Here is a 21,551-nt window from a genome sequence, read left to right as displayed (position 1 = left end):
GATATGAAGGGTATTCATCACATTTTGACACCATTTACCTTTTAGGATTATTGCTACTCCATTCATTCCACCTTTATCATTTCCGGTGTGTATTACCCTGAAATTCCCTGACTGAAAGTCTCCATTTCCTGCCCATCTAATTTCACATATACCAAGCACATCCACGTCTTTCTTGATCATCGAGTTCTTTACTTCTTCCAATTTTCCAAGCTTACCTAGTGTTCTCACATTCCATGTACCTAAGTTGAACTTACTGTTCTCTTTGCAAGTATTTCGCATGATGACGACCGGAGAGGCCTCGCTGCTGTTTCCACTCCTGCCGAATCTTGGCTTCTGACTTCCATGATTAGTAACTACAATTCTATTACCGCAACTTGGCATGGCTGCTATACAAGAGATATCTGTAGGATCTTTAATGCAGTGGTTTCCCGTTGCCTTCTGCATCCTAATGTTGTTGATCAAATCAAGCCAGTTCATCCGCCTTTAGGGATGATTTCTCATCCCAAGGACAAAAGGGTGCCCTGGACCTCTACCTGCTCATTCGCCCTGCAAGGAGGCCGTTGGCGCTTGGTAGAAGCAAACCACTTATACCGGTGGTCACTCAGTATTAAAATTATAAAATCCTTTTAATCACAACCACCTACTCAATACATTATATTACTCATTGAATTATAAAATAATCATGAGGTGTCTTAAATAAAGGAACATGTTTCGTTCGACATAGCGAACATCATCAGCCTTAATTTACAAGGATTAGGTCAGGGCCCTGAGCTGAATGATAAAAATTGTTAAAAGAGTGACAATACCATAATAAAAAGTAAAATGATAACATTAAACATGAAATTATAACAATATGTACAGATTAACAGCAAGTATGCAGAGGAATACTTTGAATGATGGTAGTCTATAAAGTTAAAACAAACATGAGGTTGTAAAAGTAAAAAGATATAGATATAGTAGATCTTAAATTATATGTCAATGCGTGAAGCGTGGATTAATTGTTGACTATGGAGTTCTTAATTGAGCAAAACAAAAGTTAAAATAGAGTTTATTGATTAGTGCGAGTCAAGTTGAGTCAGTTAAAAGGCGCAAAGCGACGAAGCTAAGGTTGAAATGACGTAAACTTCAGTAGTTAGGAATTCTGTAGGAGAGCCAACACGATGCCAAAAGGAAATACAGGTTGAACTAGTCCGTATTTACACGCTAGCAATAGAATTAAACTTATACAACGTAGGACACCAATGTGGACTCGTTAAGTAACGATAACTTGAAAGTAGGGAGAGTTCCAGCAAACCAGAATGGATGGAGCAGATTATGGGACAATTGGAGTTAGAAATCTGAAAAGAAAGAAAAGGGAGGAAAAATAAAATTATGTTATAATGAAAAAAAGTTAGTAAAAGTTAGAAGGAGGCTTACCCTTGGGACTAGTGTGAGGTGTTCGCTAACGTTGGCTGCGCGAATCAAACTGGCGAGTAACCTTATTGCTGCTTCTAGTATTGTATGTATGTATACGTAGAGGCGGGGAGTGAGTCATGTGAGGAGGAGGGGTGACCGATTCCTTAGGCGGGTCGGGTAATCGTGGAGGGGGTGTCGCATGAGAGGGCAGTAGAGTAGTAGTTGTTGTATTATTAACAGTTGTATAATTAAAGATTCTCGTAAAGTTATTATTATTTATATTGAAAAGAGAGAGTAGTTCTGGAATTTTCTCGATTATTGGACTTTTAATTTCTGAAGTATCATTTAAATTTTGATGCCCGTTGAAATGCTGGTCTAGGAATATGTAAATGTTCTCAAACTCTGTCATAAGTTTACTTTTATTGACGTATTTCAAGATTTGAAGGTCTTTATCAATTGTAGTAAAACTGTGGCCAGTCTCTTCCATATGGGTGCTCATGGCGGAATACTTTTTATGTTTCGAAGCGTTGTAATGTTCAAGGTATCTGGTCAAAAAGCTACGTCCAGTCTGTCCGATGTAGGAGAATCCACAATGGGTGCATTTAAGCCTATAGATACCAGAGTTCGAGAATTTATTGTGATTAATGTTAACTATATTTGAATTGAAGAATATATTACGGTTCGTATATCGGGTTCTATAAGCGATATTAATATCGTATTTCTTTAGAGGGTTAGTAACTTGAAATAGGCCTGGATTTGTGTAGGTGAAGGGAGCATATTTAGTTTTTTTAGGCTTGTCTGGAATCAATTTTGTTGCAGTTTTTAATTTTATCTTGTTAATGATTTTATTAATCATTAAGGGGTTATAGCCGTTAATTCTGGCTAAATCCTTAATATAGTTTAGTTCTTTTTTGCGATTTTCAGTTGTCAGCGGGATTTTTAATGCTCTATAGACGAGACTAAAAAATGCAGCCTGTTTATGAGATTGCGGATGTAAGGAATCGTTTCTTATAGTGATGGGGGCACAAGAAGGCTTTCTAAATATTTGAAAAATGAACTTATTATTCTCTCTTGAAATGTTTAAATCTAAAAAGTTTAGAGAACCATTGATCTCATCTTCCTTAGTGAATTTGACATCATTGTCAAGCTCATTAAGGGATGTTAGCACACTATGACTATCGTTTTTCTGTGTATCTATAATGGCAAAAGTGTCATCAACATACCTTAACCATAATTGAAGACCATTAATATTATTGATTATTTTGTTATTTTCCAAATCATCCATAAAGATATTAGCTAGAATGCCCGAGATCGGGTCACCCATTGCTAGGCCCTTTTGATGATATATTCTATTATTGAAGGTGAAATAGTTGTTATTAAGTACAAATTCTAACAGACTGATGAAATTATCTATTTCGCATTTGCTAAGGTTACTGTGTTTTAAAAGGTTTGATTTAATAATCTTGACAGTTTTGCTTACCGGAATATTGGAATACATATTGGTAATATCATAGGATACCATTATATGATTATGCTCAAGATTGAATGTCGATAATTTTTCACAAAATTCAACGGAATTTCTTATATAGGCTGTATTATTGAATTTAAAGTGTTTACTGAGAAAATTATGCAAAAATTTTGAAACTTTGTAAGAAGGGCTGTTCATGCAGTTGATGATAGGGCGTATAGGTACGTCTTTTTTATGGATTTTAGGCAAAGCTTTTGCAGTTGGAAGTTTCGGGTTCATTATTATAAGCCTCTGATACTCGTGCTCTTGTAGTAAGAACGGCAGATTCTTCAATAGGTTCTTCAAACTTCGTTGGATTTTGGGGGTGGGATCTTTATTAATAATAGTAAAACTGCCATTAGCGAAGAAATCTTCGGTTTTTTTAATGTAGTCATCTTTATGTAGTAATACTATGGTGGGACCTTTATCAGCTTTAGTGACGATGATATTATTATTATTAATTTTATTTCTTACATCATGTATTTGTTTGCTAAGGGTCGGATTCGAGGTAGTTTTCAGTTCTTTCGCCAGAAAAGGAAGCTTTTTCTTTATTTCGTATTTAATGTCTTTATGCACTTCTACGGGGAGTTTTTGAATGTTAGATTCAATTTCCGCGACTGTAGTAATCAGATCGTCGGTTTTTTTCGGGTTAGGCCAATTAAATTTCAGGCCTTTATCAAGGAGGGATAGTTCATTATCTGAAAAGTCAGTATTAGATAAGTTCACCGTAGTAGGAAAACGATTTAAGTCGGCGGAAGGGAGGTTAGTTTTACTGTTGACACTACTCTGTTTATTCTTAGTGTTTTGCAATTGTATCAGTTTATTGTCTAATGTTGTTTGTTTCGTCTTCACTATGTCATGTACCTTTTCATTGACAAACATGGAGTATGAACTCCATTCTAATGGGGACATACTAGAGGATATTTCAAGATGCGTCTTATAAAGTTGTAGGTTTAGGAACGATTTCTTTTTGTAATGCGCCTTGATTTCGTTTTTTAACCAAAATTCGTTAACTTTCGTTTGAGTTTTACGTAAATCAGAAATCGAAAAGTTTTTTCTTTGAAGGTGTTTTAGAAATTTGGGAATTTTAATTTTAATATATTGTCCTCAATACGGTTCTATTATGAGATTAATTACATGTAACTTAGCTGCCTACCAGGCTACGAAAAGGAATAGATATCTTAATCTCAAAGTCAAGGTCAGCAAAATATCTAGAGATATTCAATTTTTAAAAGAATGTATGAAGCATGGACTAATTCCCAAATGTATGACGAGTATCAGAGGCTTATAATAATGAACCCGAAACTTCCAACTGCAAAAGCTTTGCCTAAAATCCATAAAAAAGACGTACCTATACGCCCTATCATCAACTGCATGAACAGCCCTTCTTACAAAGTTTCAAAATTTTTGCATAATTTTCTCAGTAAACACTTTAAATTCAATAATACAGCCTATATAATAAATTCCGTTGAATTTTGTGAAAAATTATCGACATTCAATCTTGAGCATAATCATATAATGGTATCCTATGATATTACCAATATGTATTCCAATATTCCGGTAAGCAAAACTGTCAAGATTATTAAATCAAACCTTTTAAAACACAGTAACCTTAGCAAATGCGAAATAGATAATTTCATCAGTCTGTTAGAATTTGTACTTAATAACAACTATTTCACCTTCAATAATAGAATATATCATCAAAAGGGCCTAGCAATGGGTGACCCGATCTCGGGCATTCTAGCTAATATCTTTATGGATGATTTGGAAAATAACAAAATAATCAATAATATTAATGGTCTTCAATTATGGTTAAGGTATGTTGATGACACTTTTGCCATTATAGATACACAGAAAAACGATAGTCATAGTGTGCTAACATCCCTTAATGAGCTTGACAATGATGTCAAATTCACTAAGGAAGATGAGATCAATGGTTCTCTAAACTTTTTAGATTTAAACATTTCAAGAGAGAATAATAAGTTCATTTTTCAAATATTTAGAAAGCCTTCTTGTGCCCCCATCACTATAAGAAACGATTCCTTACATCCGCAATCTCATAAACAGGCTGCATTTTTTAGTCTCGTCTATAGAGCATTAAAAATCCCGCTGACAACTGAAAATCGCAAAAAAGAACTAAACTATATTAAGGATTTAGCCAGAATTAACGGCTATAACCCCTTAATGATTAATAAAATCATTAACAAGATAAAATTAAAAACTGCAACAAAATTGATTCCAGACAAGCCTAAAAAAACTAAATATGCTCCCTTCACCTACACAAATCCAGGCCTATTTCAAGTTACTAACCCTCTAAAGAAATACGATATTAATATCGCTTATAGAACCCGATATACGAACCGTAATATATTCTTCAATTCAAATATAGTTAACATTAATCACAATAAATTCTCGAACTCTGGTATCTATAGGCTTAAATGCACCCATTGTGGATTCTCCTACATCGGACAGACTGGACGTAGCTTTTTGACCAGATACCTTGAACATTACAACGCTTCGAAACATAAAAAGTATTCCGCCATGAGCACCCATATGGAAGAGACTGGCCACAGTTTTACTACAATTGATAAAGACCTTCAAATCTTGAAATACGTCAATAAAAGTAAACTTATGACAGAGTTTGAGAACATTTACATATTCCTAGACCAGCATTTCAACGGGCATCAAAATTTAAATGATACTTCAGAAATTAAAAGTCCAATAATCGAGAAAATTCCAGAACTACTCTCTCTTTTCAATATAAATAATAATAACTTTACGAGAATCTTTAATTATACAACTGTTAATAATACAACAACTACTACTCTACTGCCCTCTCATGCGACACCCCCTCCACGATTACCCGACCCGCCTAAGGAATCGGTCACCCCTCCTCCTCACATGACTCACTCCCCGCCTCTACGTATACATACATACAATACTAGAAGCAGCAATAAGGTTACTCGCCAGTTTGATTCGCGCAGCCAACGTTAGCGAACACCTCACACTAGTCCCAAGGGTAAGCCTCCTTCTAACTTTTACTAACTTTTTTTCATTATAACATAATTTTATTTTTCCTCCCTTTTCTTTCTTTTCAGATTTCTAACTCCAATTGTCCCATAATCTGCTCCATCCATTCTGGTTTGCTGGAACTCTCCCTACTTTCAAGTTATCGTTACTTAACGAGTCCACATTGGTGTCCTACGTTGTATAAGTTTAATTCTATTGCTAGCGTGTAAATACGGACTAGTTCAACCTGTATTTCCTTTTGGCATCGTGTTGGCTCTCCTACAGAATTCCTAACTACTGAAGTTTACGTCATTTCAACCTTAGCTTCGTCGCTTTGCGCCTTTTAACTGACTCAACTTGACTCGCACTAATCAATAAACTCTATTTTAACTTTTGTTTTGCTCAATTAAGAACTCCATAGTCAACAATTAATCCACGCTTCACGCATTGACATATAATTTAAGATCTACTATATCTATATCTTTTTACTTTTACAACCTCATGTTTGTTTTAACTTTATAGACTACCATCATTCAAAGTATTCCTCTGCATACTTGCTGTTAATCTGTACATATTGTTATAATTTCATGTTTAATGTTATCATTTTACTTTTTATTATGGTATTGTCACTCTTTTAACAATTTTTATCATTCAGCTCAGGGCCCTGACCTAATCCTTGTAAATTAAGGCTGATGATGTTCGCTACGTCGAACGAAACATGTTCCTTTATTTAAGACACCTCATGATTATTTTATAATTCAATGAGTAATATAATGTATTGAGTAGGTGGTTGTGATTAAAAGGATTTTATAATTTTAATATATTGTCCTCAATACGGTTCTATTATGAGATTAATTACATGTAACTTAGCTGCCTACCAGGCTACGAAAAGGAATAGATATCTTAATCTCAAAGTCAAGGTCAGCAAAATATCTAGAGATATTCAATTTTTAAAAGAATGTATGAAGCATGGACTAATTCCCAAATTTCTAAAACACCTTCAAAGAAAAAACTTTTCGATTTCTGATTTACGTAAAACTCAAACGAAAGTTAACGAATTTTGGTTAAAAAACGAAATCAAGGCGCATTACAAAAAGAAATCGTTCCTAAACCTACAACTTTATAAGACGCATCTTGAAATATCCTCTAGTATGTCCCCATTAGAATGGAGTTCATACTCCATGTTTGTCAATGAAAAGGTACATGACATAGTGAAGACGAAACAAACAACATTAGACAATAAACTGATACAATTGCAAAACACTAAGAATAAACAGAGTAGTGTCAACAGTAAAACTAACCTCCCTTCCGCCGACTTAAATCGTTTTCCTACTACGGTGAACTTATCTAATACTGACTTTTCAGATAATGAACTATCCCTCCTTGATAAAGGCCTGAAATTTAATTGGCCTAACCCGAAAAAAACCGACGATCTGATTACTACAGTCGCGGAAATTGAATCTAACATTCAAAAACTCCCCGTAGAAGTGCATAAAGACATTAAATACGAAATAAAGAAAAAGCTTCCTTTTCTGGCGAAAGAACTGAAAACTACCTCGAATCCGACCCTTAGCAAACAAATACATGATGTAAGAAATAAAATTAATAATAATAATATCATCGTCACTAAAGCTGATAAAGGTCCCACCATAGTATTACTACATAAAGATGACTACATTAAAAAAACCGAAGATTTCTTCGCTAATGGCAGTTTTACTATTATTAATAAAGATCCCACCCCCAAAATCCAACGAAGTTTGAAGAACCTATTGAAGAATCTGCCGTTCTTACTACAAGAGCACGAGTATCAGAGGCTTATAATAATGAACCCGAAACTTCCAACTGCAAAAGCTTTGCCTAAAATCCATAAAAAAGACGTACCTATACGCCCTATCATCAACTGCATGAACAGCCCTTCTTACAAAGTTTCAAAATTTTTGCATAATTTTCTCAGTAAACACTTTAAATTCAATAATACAGCCTATATAAGAAATTCCGTTGAATTTTGTGAAAAATTATCGACATTCAATCTTGAGCATAATCATATAATGGTATCCTATGATATTACCAATATGTATTCCAATATTCCGGTAAGCAAAACTGTCAAGATTATTAAATCAAACCTTTTAAAACACAGTAACCTTAGCAAATGCGAAATAGATAATTTCATCAGTCTGTTAGAATTTGTACTTAATAACAACTATTTCACCTTCAATAATAGAATATATCATCAAAAGGGCCTAGCAATGGGTGACCCGATCTCGGGCATTCTAGCTAATATCTTTATGGATGATTTGGAAAATAACAAAATAATCAATAATATTAATGGTCTTCAATTATGGTTAAGGTATGTTGATGACACTTTTGCCATTATAGATACACAGAAAAACGATAGTCATAGTGTGCTAACATCCCTTAATGAGCTTGACAATGATGTCAAATTCACTAAGGAAGATGAGATCAATGGTTCTCTAAACTTTTTAGATTTAAACATTTCAAGAGAGAATAATAAGTTCATTTTTCAAATATTTAGAAAGCCTTCTTGTGCCCCCATCACTATAAGAAACGATTCCTTACATCCGCAATCTCATAAACAGGCTGCATTTTTTAGTCTCGTCTATAGAGCATTAAAAATCCCGCTGACAACTGAAAATCGCAAAAAAGAACTAAACTATATTAAGGATTTAGCCAGAATTAACGGCTATAACCCCTTAATGATTAATAAAATCATTAACAAGATAAAATTAAAAACTGCAACAAAATTGATTCCAGACAAGCCTAAAAAAACTAAATATGCTCCCTTCACCTACACAAATCCAGGCCTATTTCAAGTTACTAACCCTCTAAAGAAATACGATATTAATATCGCTTATAGAACCCGATATACGAACCGTAATATATTCTTCAATTCAAATATAGTTAACATTAATCACAATAAATTCTCGAACTCTGGTATCTATAGGCTTAAATGCACCCATTGTGGATTCTCCTACATCGGACAGACTGGACGTAGCTTTTTGACCAGATACCTTGAACATTACAACGCTTCGAAACATAAAAAGTATTCCGCCATGAGCACCCATATGGAAGAGACTGGCCACAGTTTTACTACAATTGATAAAGACCTTCAAATCTTGAAATACGTCAATAAAAGTAAACTTATGACAGAGTTTGAGAACATTTACATATTCCTAGACCAGCATTTCAACGGGCATCAAAATTTAAATGATACTTCAGAAATTAAAAGTCCAATAATCGAGAAAATTCCAGAACTACTCTCTCTTTTCAATATAAATAATAATAACTTTACGAGAATCTTTAATTATACAACTGTTAATAATACAACAACTACTACTCTACTGCCCTCTCATGCGACACCCCCTCCACGATTACCCGACCCGCCTAAGGAATCGGTCACCCCTCCTCCTCACATGACTCACTCCCCGCCTCTACGTATACATACATACAATACTAGAAGCAGCAATAAGGTTACTCGCCAGTTTGATTCGCGCAGCCAACGTTAGCGAACACCTCACACTAGTCCCAAGGGTAAGCCTCCTTCTAACTTTTACTAACTTTTTTTCATTATAACATAATTTTATTTTTCCTCCCTTTTCTTTCTTTTCAGATTTCTAACTCCAATTGTCCCATAATCTGCTCCATCCATTCTGGTTTGCTGGAACTCTCCCTACTTTCAAGTTATCGTTACTTAACGAGTCCACATTGGTGTCCTACGTTGTATAAGTTTAATTCTATTGCTAGCGTGTAAATACGGACTAGTTCAACCTGTATTTCCTTTTGGCATCGTGTTGGCTCTCCTACAGAATTCCTAACTACTGAAGTTTACGTCATTTCAACCTTAGCTTCGTCGCTTTGCGCCTTTTAACTGACTCAACTTGACTCGCACTAATCAATAAACTCTATTTTAACTTTTGTTTTGCTCAATTAAGAACTCCATAGTCAACAATTAATCCACGCTTCACGCATTGACATATAATTTAAGATCTACTATATCTATATCTTTTTACTTTTACAACCTCATGTTTGTTTTAACTTTATAGACTACCATCATTCAAAGTATTCCTCTGCATACTTGCTGTTAATCTGTACATATTGTTATAATTTCATGTTTAATGTTATCATTTTACTTTTTATTATGGTATTGTCACTCTTTTAACAATTTTTATCATTCAGCTCAGGGCCCTGACCTAATCCTTGTAAATTAAGGCTGATGATGTTCGCTATGTCGAACGAAACATGTTCCTTTATTTAAGACACCTCATGATTATTTTATAATTCAATGAGTAATATAATGTATTGAGTAGGTGGTTGTGATTAAAAGGATTTTATAATTTTAATATATTGTCCTCAATACGGTTCTATTATGAGATTAATTACATGTAACTTAGCTGCCTACCAGGCTACGAAAAGGAATAGATATCTTAATCTCAAAGTCAAGGTCAGCAAAATATCTAGAGATATTCAATTTTTAAAAGAATGTATGAAGCATGGACTAATTCCCAAATTTCTAAAACACCTTCAAAGAAAAAACTTTTCGATTTCTGATTTACGTAAAACTCAAACGAAAGTTAACGAATTTTGGTTAAAAAACGAAATCAAGGCGCATTACAAAAAGAAATCGTTCCTAAACCTACAACTTTATAAGACGCATCTTGAAATATCCTCTAGTATGTCCCCATTAGAATGGAGTTCATACTCCATGTTTGTCAATGAAAAGGTACATGACATAGTGAAGACGAAACAAACAACATTAGACAATAAACTGATACAATTGCAAAACACTAAGAATAAACAGAGTAGTGTCAACAGTAAAACTAACCTCCCTTCCGCCGACTTAAATCGTTTTCCTACTACGGTGAACTTATCTAATACTGACTTTTCAGATAATGAACTATCCCTCCTTGATAAAGGCCTGAAATTTAATTGGCCTAACCCGAAAAAAACCGACGATCTGATTACTACAGTCGCGGAAATTGAATCTAACATTCAAAAACTCCCCGTAGAAGTGCATAAAGACATTAAATACGAAATAAAGAAAAAGCTTCCTTTTCTGGCGAAAGAACTGAAAACTACCTCGAATCCGACCCTTAGCAAACAAATACATGATGTAAGAAATAAAATTAATAATAATAATATCATCGTCACTAAAGCTGATAAAGGTCCCACCATAGTATTACTACATAAAGATGACTACATTAAAAAAACCGAAGATTTCTTCGCTAATGGCAGTTTTACTATTATTAATAAAGATCCCACCCCCAAAATCCAACGAAGTTTGAAGAACCTATTGAAGAATCTGCCGTTCTTACTACAAGAGCACGAGTATCAGAGGCTTATAATAATGAACCCGAAACTTCCAACTGCAAAAGCTTTGCCTAAAATCCATAAAAAAGACGTACCTATACGCCCTATCATCAACTGCATGAACAGCCCTTCTTACAAAGTTTCAAAATTTTTGCATAATTTTCTCAGTAAACACTTTAAATTCAATAATACAGCCTATATAAGAAATTCCGTTGAATTTTGTGAAAAATTATCGACATTCAATCTTGAGCATAATCATATAATGGTATCCTATGATATTACCAATATGTATTCCAATATTCCGGTAAGCAAAACTGTCAAGATTATTAAATCAAACCTTTTAAAACACAGTAACCTTAGCAAATGCGAAATAGATAATTTCATCAGTCTGTTAGAATTTGTACTTAATAACAACTATTTCACCTTCAATAATAGAATATATCATCAAAAGGGCCTAGCAATGGGTGACCCGATCTCGGGCATTCTAGCTAATATCTTTATGGATGATTTGGAAAATAACAAAATAATCAATAATATTAATGGTCTTCAATTATGGTTAAGGTATGTTGATGACACTTTTGCCATTATAGATACACAGAAAAACGATAGTCATAGTGTGCTAACATCCCTTAATGAGCTTGACAATGATGTCAAATTCACTAAGGAAGATGAGATCAATGGTTCTCTAAACTTTTTAGATTTAAACATTTCAAGAGAGAATAATAAGTTCATTTTTCAAATATTTAGAAAGCCTTCTTGTGCCCCCATCACTATAAGAAACGATTCCTTACATCCGCAATCTCATAAACAGGCTGCATTTTTTAGTCTCGTCTATAGAGCATTAAAAATCCCGCTGACAACTGAAAATCGCAAAAAAGAACTAAACTATATTAAGGATTTAGCCAGAATTAACGGCTATAACCCCTTAATGATTAATAAAATCATTAACAAGATAAAATTAAAAACTGCAACAAAATTGATTCCAGACAAGCCTAAAAAAACTAAATATGCTCCCTTCACCTACACAAATCCAGGCCTATTTCAAGTTACTAACCCTCTAAAGAAATACGATATTAATATCGCTTATAGAACCCGATATACGAACCGTAATATATTCTTCAATTCAAATATAGTTAACATTAATCACAATAAATTCTCGAACTCTGGTATCTATAGGCTTAAATGCACCCATTGTGGATTCTCCTACATCGGACAGACTGGACGTAGCTTTTTGACCAGATACCTTGAACATTACAACGCTTCGAAACATAAAAAGTATTCCGCCATGAGCACCCATATGGAAGAGACTGGCCACAGTTTTACTACAATTGATAAAGACCTTCAAATCTTGAAATACGTCAATAAAAGTAAACTTATGACAGAGTTTGAGAACATTTACATATTCCTAGACCAGCATTTCAACGGGCATCAAAATTTAAATGATACTTCAGAAATTAAAAGTCCAATAATCGAGAAAATTCCAGAACTACTCTCTCTTTTCAATATAAATAATAATAACTTTACGAGAATCTTTAATTATACAACTGTTAATAATACAACAACTACTACTCTACTGCCCTCTCATGCGACACCCCCTCCACGATTACCCGACCCGCATAAGGAATCGGTCACCCCTCCTCCTCACATGACTCACTCCCCGCCTCTACGTATACATACATACAATACTAGAAGCAGCAATAAGGTTACTCGCCAGTTTGATTCACGCAGCCAACGTTAGCGAACACCTCACACTAGTCCCAAGGGTAAGCCTCCTTCTAACTTTTACTAACTTTTTTTCATTATAACATAATTTTATTTTTCCTCCCTTTTCTTTCTTTTCAGATTTCTAACTCCAATTGTCCCATAATCTGCTCCATCCATTCTGGTTTGCTGGAACTCTCCCTACTTTCAAGTTATCGTTACTTAACGAGTCCACATTGGTGTCCTACGTTGTATAAGTTTAATTCTATTGCTAGCGTGTAAATACGGACTAGTTCAACCTGTATTTCCTTTTGGCATCGTGTTGGCTCTCCTACAGAATTCCTAACTACTGAAGTTTACGTCATTTCAACCTTAGCTTCGTCGCTTTGCGCCTTTTAACTGACTCAACTTGACTCGCACTAATCAATAAACTCTATTTTAACTTTTGTTTTGCTCAATTAAGAACTCCATAGTCAACAATTAATCCACGCTTCACGCATTGACATATAATTTAAGATCTACTATATCTATATCTTTTTACTTTTACAACCTCATGTTTGTTTTAACTTTATAGACTACCATCATTCAAAGTATTCCTCTGCATACTTGCTGTTAATCTGTACATATTGTTATAATTTCATGTTTAATGTTATCATTTTACTTTTTATTATGGTATTGTCACTCTTTTAACAATTTTTATCATTCAGCTCAGGGCCCTGACCTAATCCTTGTAAATTAAGGCTGATGATGTTCGCTATGTCGAACGAAACATGTTCCTTTATTTAAGACACCTCATGATTATTTTATAATTCAATGAGTAATATAATGTATTGAGTAGGTGGTTGTGATTAAAAGGATTTTATAATTTTAATATATTGTCCTCAATACGGTTCTATTATGAGATTAATTACAGGTCACTCAGTAGACGCAGTTTAATGTCATACTCATAAAATGGCAAGTAAAAAGTGCAAATTGCCTATATTAATATGGCAACGGCATTATTTTCTAAGCCAATGCTCTTTCCTACTCTTTATATAGTAATTAAACTATGCCTACTTTTACATCTAATGGATTAGTTTATAATCTATATATATAAAATAACTTGTCCTGACTGACTGATTCATCATCGCCGAGCCAAAACTACTGGACATAAAGAAGTAACATTTTGGGGATACATTCATATTAAGATGTAGGTGCTCGCTAAGAGAGAAGTTTTGGATATTCCGTCGCTAAGGGGGTGAAAAGGGGGGTTAAATTTTAAAATGAGTGTATCTATATCTCAAAACTTTAAAAGTTTACAGATGTAAAACTTGGTATTTAGAATCTTCTTTAAAAATAAGGAAACACGTATTTTTTTGTTTTCAGAAAATCCCAATAGGAGGGGTGAAAAAGGGTGAAAATAGGGGAAAATGGATTGAATGCCTTTAATCAGGATACCGGTACTTATATCTCAGAAACTGAAGATATTACAGACCTGAAAATTGGTACTTTTGATCTCTTTTAAAAATAAAGAAACACGTATTTTTTTTGTTTTTGGAAAATCCAATTAATGGGAGGGTGAAAAGGGGCTGAATTTTTAAAATGAGTGAATCTATATCTCCAAACTTTTAAAGTTTGCAGATGTAAAAATTGATATTTAGAATCTTCATTAAAATAAACACATATTATTTTGTTTTCAGAAAATCGCAATAGGAGAAGTGAAAAGGGGTGAAAAGGGGGTCGAATGCCTTTCATGAGTCTACTTCTATTTCAGAACCTGAAGATATTACAGACCTAAAAATTGGTGTTTGGGATCTCCTTTAAAAACAAACACGTATTTTTTTGTTTTTGGAAAATCCAATTAATGGGGGGTGAAAAGGGGTGATTTTTTAAAATGAGTGTATCTATATCTGAAAACTTTTAAAGTTTATAGATGTAAAGATTGGTGTTTAGGATCTCCTTTAAAAATAAAGAAGCATGTATTCTTTTGTTTTCGGAAAATCCCAATAGGAAAAGTGTAAATGGGTGAAAAATGGGTTGAATGCCTTTAATGAGGATACATATATCTCAGAAACGAAAGATATTACAGAACTGAAAATTTGTATATGGAATCTCCTTTAAAAATAAAGAAACACGTATTTTTTAGTTTTTGGAAAATCCAATTAATGGCGGTTAAACAGGAGTGACAAATTGGGGTGAATTTTTTGAAAGACTATATCTACAGAATATCTTGGAAAGGTAAAATGTTACAGACGTAAAAATTGGGTGTTTGGAATCTCCTGTAAATGTAAATAAACACAGGTGATTTGTTTTTGGAAACTCCACTTAAGGGGAACTCAAAAGGGGTGACATTTTAAAATGAGAATTTTTACAGTATATCTAAAAAACTGAACATATTACAGAAGTGAATAATGGTATTTTTTATCTCTATTAAACATGAAGAAACGTGTATTTTTAGTTTTCAGAAATACCACCTGGGTGGAGGGCGGGGGGTAAAAGTGACTGAAAATGGTGTTGAATTCTTTTAATTAGGCTACTGATATCTCAAAAATGAAGATGTTACAGATGTGAAATTTGATATTTGCAATCAGCTTTAAAAGTAAAAAAACACACATTCTCGGAAAATCCAATGAAGGGGGTGGGGGGGGGTGAAAGAATTAAAACACTAATTGATTTAATTGTAATTGTATGAGAATACATACATCTAATAAAAACTAAAGTTGTTACAGACGTGAAAATTCATATTTGGATCTCTTTTAAAAACAAAGAAAACGCGTTTTGGGGGGGAAACCATCTTGGAGGGCGGGAGTGTAAAGGAGTTGAATTCCTTTCACGAGGACACATAAATCAAAAACTGAAGAAGTTAGAGTCGTGATAATTGGTATTTAGAAGATCCTTTACTATTAAAGAAACAAGTATTTTTTGCAGGAAAATTCACTCAGGGGGGGAGGGTAGTGTGAAATGAAGTGAAAAAGTAAATTATTTTTATGGGGATACTTATATCTCAAAACTGAAGGTAATAGACGTGAACATTGGTGTTTGGAATCTCCCTTAAACATAAAGAAACAAGCCTTCTTTTAATTTTTGGGGGGGGTGGGGGGTGGCGGTAAATAAACTTAACGGCGGTGGGGTGTAGAAGGAGGCGAGACCAATTGATTTTACTGTTCTTAATGTACTTATAAGGATCCTCCGTTGCTCAGGCGGCAGCGCGCCGGCCTCTCACAGCTGGGTTCCGTGGTTCAAATTTCGGTCAGTCCATGTGACATTCGTGCTGGACAAAACGGAGGCGGGACATGTTTTTCTCCGGATACTCCGGTTTTCCCTGTCATCAGCCATTCCAGCAACACATAATAGTAGTAGTAGTAGTAATAATAATAATAATAATAATAATAATAATAATAATAATAATAATAATAATGTTCCGGACCGTCGTCAAATGTGCGGACCGCGCTGGAAACGGCTCCTGGACGGTTAATGACTAAGAATGCAGTCAGGCCGCGGGTTCGGTGCCACCAAGGCACCCAATATGACACCACGCCGGATCTCCTGAAGGATTTTATCCATATTAAAAATAATTATAGGAAAAAATGGCAAAGATTTACGGACCCAACTGACCGGGAGGAATACCTGAGCCTAGCCCGGGAAGTACGAAATCGATTGCTGGAAAGGAAGATTGAAAAATCGGAGGAAACGTGCCGTAATCTAATAGAAAACGAGTCAGATCAGGAATTTTGGTGGATTCTCGCAGAAAACGAGTCAGATCACGAATTTCGGCAGATTATATATCTAAAACAATAAGCATTCAAATATAAATGTCAGTATAATACCGGAGCGAAGCACGGGTATCTTGCTAGTCCTACATATGAGAGAATTTCAGCAGCCATTGCATCTGAGTAAAACGATATATATATATATATATACACACACTTCCACAGCAAGCCTACTATTTGCTCAATGGCATTTCTTAAGATTTTAGAGTGTGTAACAAAATGAGTATTGTGGTCTCAACCATACAAAGTTCTTGTGAAAAACTTAATTGCTGTCTATTTACAAGCATCTCTTCTTTACATACAGCAGGGAGTCCCAGCTCGTAGGAATCGCCTGAGAGGGCTTTAATCCCATTCACAAGCTCTCCTTACTTTCACTTCTCCAAGTCTAGTCGCCCCACACAGCAGCTCGTGCAGACTGCTAGGTTCGAACACAGTGCTACTGGCTACATAACACGCGGCAACTGTTCTTCGGTTTGACTCGAGAGACAGTCCAGTAACTCACACAGTTTAACACAGTGAACAAATAAACGGCAAAAGCTCAACAGTGCTAACCAGTAGGGCAGTAAATCACAAAATGATCATTAGTGCTGTTCCAATTACACTCACAACAGCTGCTCCAGTTGCAAACTCTACAACAATTCTCAGTCCACAGATGTACACTAACACACAGTACTCTAAGGCAGTACACAGTCTTCTGTCCCGTACGCCATCTCCAGTGCAGCTAATCACTGGACACTCCAACATCACAAACTGTAATGGACTCACTATGTCCACCAATTTACATTGGACTTTCATCACATAACCTCATGTTAAACACCGGCAGCCATCACCACACTCTTCCTTCGCTGGTTGAGGTATCACTGAACCTCAATGTCATGTCAAGCACCTGCTGACGTCATTCCTGTCAAACTTTGCCTCATGCCACGTTTGTTCCAGTATCTTCGATTTTGTTCTGTGCTGTGTGTATGCCCCACCTCTCTCCGACTTGCCAATATATACTGCCTCATACGGCCATCACATTGATATGATGATATCGATATGATGAACATGTGAAGACGTCTAGATTTATTAACAAGAAGATACCACATTTTCATGCAACTACCTTTCAACTATGCACCTCACATTCTTCTCAACCAGACTATTGCATGGATGGCTTGTAGCAGGTCAAGTGTGAAGTTCTCATCTTTGGTGTATTTAGCTTTCTTGTGGTGACTTCATGAACTTTTCAACAAAGAACTTAGTAATATATATATTTAGCCATCCTGTGGTAAATTTATTAACTTTTTATCAACGAGCCTCAATATTTTGTTTTGAATTGTCCCAATCATCAAAATATATGTCATTATTACATTCATGGTTTCCTTTAAGTGTTTGTGTGCTGATGATGGCTCCAAGAGCCAAAACATGTCCACTTTTGTTAAATCATTTTTTTAGATTATATTGTGTATTGATTAGGTGGTTAATCATTGTATTTTTTTTTTTCAAATAATAAATTAAAATCGAACGAATAGGCTTATCTAGAAAACACTGAGCAGATGAGGTTTGATTAAGAAAATACTTGAAAAATAGTCCACTTACACAAATACCAGTCTAACAATCTTTAATGAAACAACCCATCTGTGCAGTAAATTTATACAAACAGCATTGAAGTACAAGTGTTCTGAAGTATTGATCAACATAATATCCCGTTTCCTCAAAAACCACAACACTGAAAGAGCATAATCATTTACAAGAATTAGGAGTTTGCTGGCTCTCATATCGACTCCAACACATTGAATCTCACACTGACTAACACTGAGTCCCACAGTTACTTAAAACTGACTCCACCACAGAATCCAACACTGACCCCGAGTCCAACACTGACTGACTGCCCACAACTAGCCTCCGTTCTTATAGCTTAGGTGATGTGTGCCAGAATACTCACGACGTAACATTCTTGTTGCATCTCCCAGAAACTCAGAGGTAAACCAGTCGATGAGAACAATACACGAAAAGGCGGGAACCGCCCTACAGGCCAGCTGAGAAATCCCTGGTTTAGTGGTGATGGAGGCACTTTTGTGTATGTGGGGCTATGCCCTTTCTCCATTCACCATCCCTAAATTGTAACTACAATTAGTGGAAAATAAATAATAATAATAATAATAATAATAATAATAATAATAATAGCCCCTTCCAGGCAGTACCATGTAACAATATATACCTGACGTCTATTTTTGTTTCAATGTAATAAGTAAATGAACAGTTATATGAAGACTTGACAGCAACAAAGAGGACTGAAAATGCTAATTTCATCATCTTCATCGGAAACTTCACTGCCAAAATCAGAACAAACACTGCAAACAATCTTTCATACATTGGCACCTTCGGCTTGGGCGAACACAGTTACAGAGGCAAAATAATGATTGACTTTCTCAGCAAAGAGAGAATCTATTGCATAAATACCTTCTAAAGTAGCACCCAAATAAGAAACGGACTTTGAGAAGTCATGACAACACAATCAAAAACAAAACTGACTACATCATGGCCACAGATCTATAACTTGCATCCAACGTTTGGGCTCAGAACTGTGACTGTCACAATGAAAAGCACCAACAGACTGAGTCTGGCAGCAAGCAATGGAGCAGGTAATGCTGGGACTCAGATTACAAGATTGAATGAAGAATAAGGAGATCAGGAGAAGGACAGTTCATTGACCAATGAGGCTCACTCAAGTGACATTGGGGGGGTCATGTGGAGAGAAGAAGTTACCTCAAGAGGTCAAAAGCTCTGGTCTAGTGAATACCCCAGGAGTTAAGAAGTGTTAGCCGAACACAAGATGGTATGATGACATGCAACATCAGGCTGGGAGGAACTGGATATAGATTGCCCAGCAGGGGGCAGGTTTGCTGACCGATTGTCATCGCAGGATGAGGGAGGTGGCACGCGGGAGTTTTAGACTACGGTCCAGATCGACCAGGTCCACGCACTCCGTAAGGATGTGATCCACAGTAAGATGATCACCGCAAGTACACACCGGAGAAGCGAGTAGTAAATAGAAGTGCGTTATTATACCGTGGCCAATCCAAAGACAACATAATACCACTGCTTCCCTCCAAGAAGCCCGAAGGGAAGTCTTCCATACCTTCGTTGTACCTCTTATTGCTCTCAGCTTATTTGGAGTGGCCTGCCACTCAATCTCCCAATGGAACGTAACGAAATGTCTCAGCTGAGAGCGAATATTACTGGCTGGAACATTGCAACGGGGGCAATGTAACTGCCTCCTTGGCAGCTTTATCTCCTAATTCGTTTCCCTCCACACCCATGTGCCTTGGCAGCCACATAAACGTGATTCTGGTGCTGGCATCCACACACCCAGCCAGCAGATCTTGGATCCGCTGCACCAGAGGGTGCCAAGGAAAACAGGTATCAATAGACAGTAGCGAGCTCGAGGAGTCAGTACACAGCAGAAAGTGTCAGTGCTCATCGGACAGTGTGTACCACAGAGCTTCAGAGATAGTATAGAGCTCTGCTGTGTACACACCACAGGTTTCCGGAAGAGCACAAAGAAACCTATCATTGTCGACAACGAACGCACAGCCCACTTTCGTTTCAGCCCACCATCCGTGTAAACGACGACTGAACCTGGATACCGGCCAACAGCAGACAGGAAAGGTCTCAGATAAATTGAAGGGTCCATATTTTCCTTCGGGCCAGTGTGCAGATCTAGGATTATTTCAGGTCGTCATATTATCCACCAAAGTACCCCACTTGGTTGTCTGACAAGGCAGGGAACCGAAGGTACATCAATCTGTCACTGCTATCCAAGCGTATTTCAACCGGCCGTGTTGCTCGAGGATAAGCAGAGTACAGCCACTGGTTTCCATTGTGGAATATGCAAGGATAGGTTGGGTGACGTGGTATCTGTCGCAAATTTGCAGCATAAGACAGAAGCATTTGTCGGCCCCTCAGGTGTAAAGGTGGCACACCAGATTCAATGAGCAGGCTAGCAATGGGGCTTGTACGAAAAGCCCCCATTGCCAACCTAACCTCGCTGTGGTGGATGCTATTCAATTTCACAAGGACACTTTGCCTTGCTGATCCATAAGCTGCAGTGCCGTAGTCTAACCTAGATAAAATATGTGCCCTATAAAATCATAGGAGAGCTGTGAGGTCAGCCCCCCAATTCGTACTGCTAAGAAACTTCACAATATTCAACTTCTTAGTGCACTGCACTTTTAACTGTTGCACACGTGGCTCCCACGATAATTTGCTATCGAAAAAGTGCCCAAGAAATCTGTGTCAACTACGGGAAGAGCGACATTTCCTAAATAGAGATCAGGATGCGAGTAAAGAGTGCGCTTCTGGCAAAAGTGCACAACAGAGGTTTTTGCGGTTGAAAACCAAAAGCATTGTTCTAAAGTTCACTGTTCCACTCTCCTAACAGCTTGCTGTGATTGTCGTTCTGCAATGGCCTATTTAATGAGCTATAATGCAGAATAAAATCGTCCACATATAACGATTCTATTACTGCTGAACCAGCAGCAGCAACTATACCGTTTATGGCAATTGCGAACAGAGTAACACTAAGAACCAATCCCTTTGGGACTCCATTTTCTTGAACGTGATATTGCGAATATGCCCTCCCTACTCGGACACGGAATAGAAGGAGGGACAAAAAATTTGCAATAAATACCAGCTAGTTACCTCAGAATCTCCGCTGATGCAGGACAGAAAGGATACCATATCGCCATGTGGTGTCATAGGCCTTTTCTAAGTCGAAGAAAACAGCCACTAAATGCTGTATACAGAGAAATGCATCCTGGATAGAACTCTCCAGGCGTACCCTGTGGTCAGTGGTCGAGCGAGCAGCTCGAAAACCACATTGG

General features: G+C 36.3%; 1 protein-coding gene across 1 annotated transcript in view; it reads right to left on the bottom strand.

The window, feature by feature from the left end:
- LOC136884631 (centrosomal protein of 152 kDa) overlaps positions 1 to 21,551 on the bottom strand; it is a 280,450-nt gene that overhangs the window by 218,828 nt on the left and 40,071 nt on the right. The window lies entirely within an intron of this gene.

Source organism: Anabrus simplex, chromosome 1 (assembly GCF_040414725.1).
Source record: "Anabrus simplex isolate iqAnaSimp1 chromosome 1, ASM4041472v1, whole genome shotgun sequence".
NCBI classification, from domain to species: Eukaryota; Metazoa; Arthropoda; class Insecta; order Orthoptera; family Tettigoniidae; genus Anabrus; species Anabrus simplex.
The sequence above is the reverse complement of the archived record's forward strand: the minus strand, read 5'-3'. Positions and strand labels throughout refer to the sequence as shown.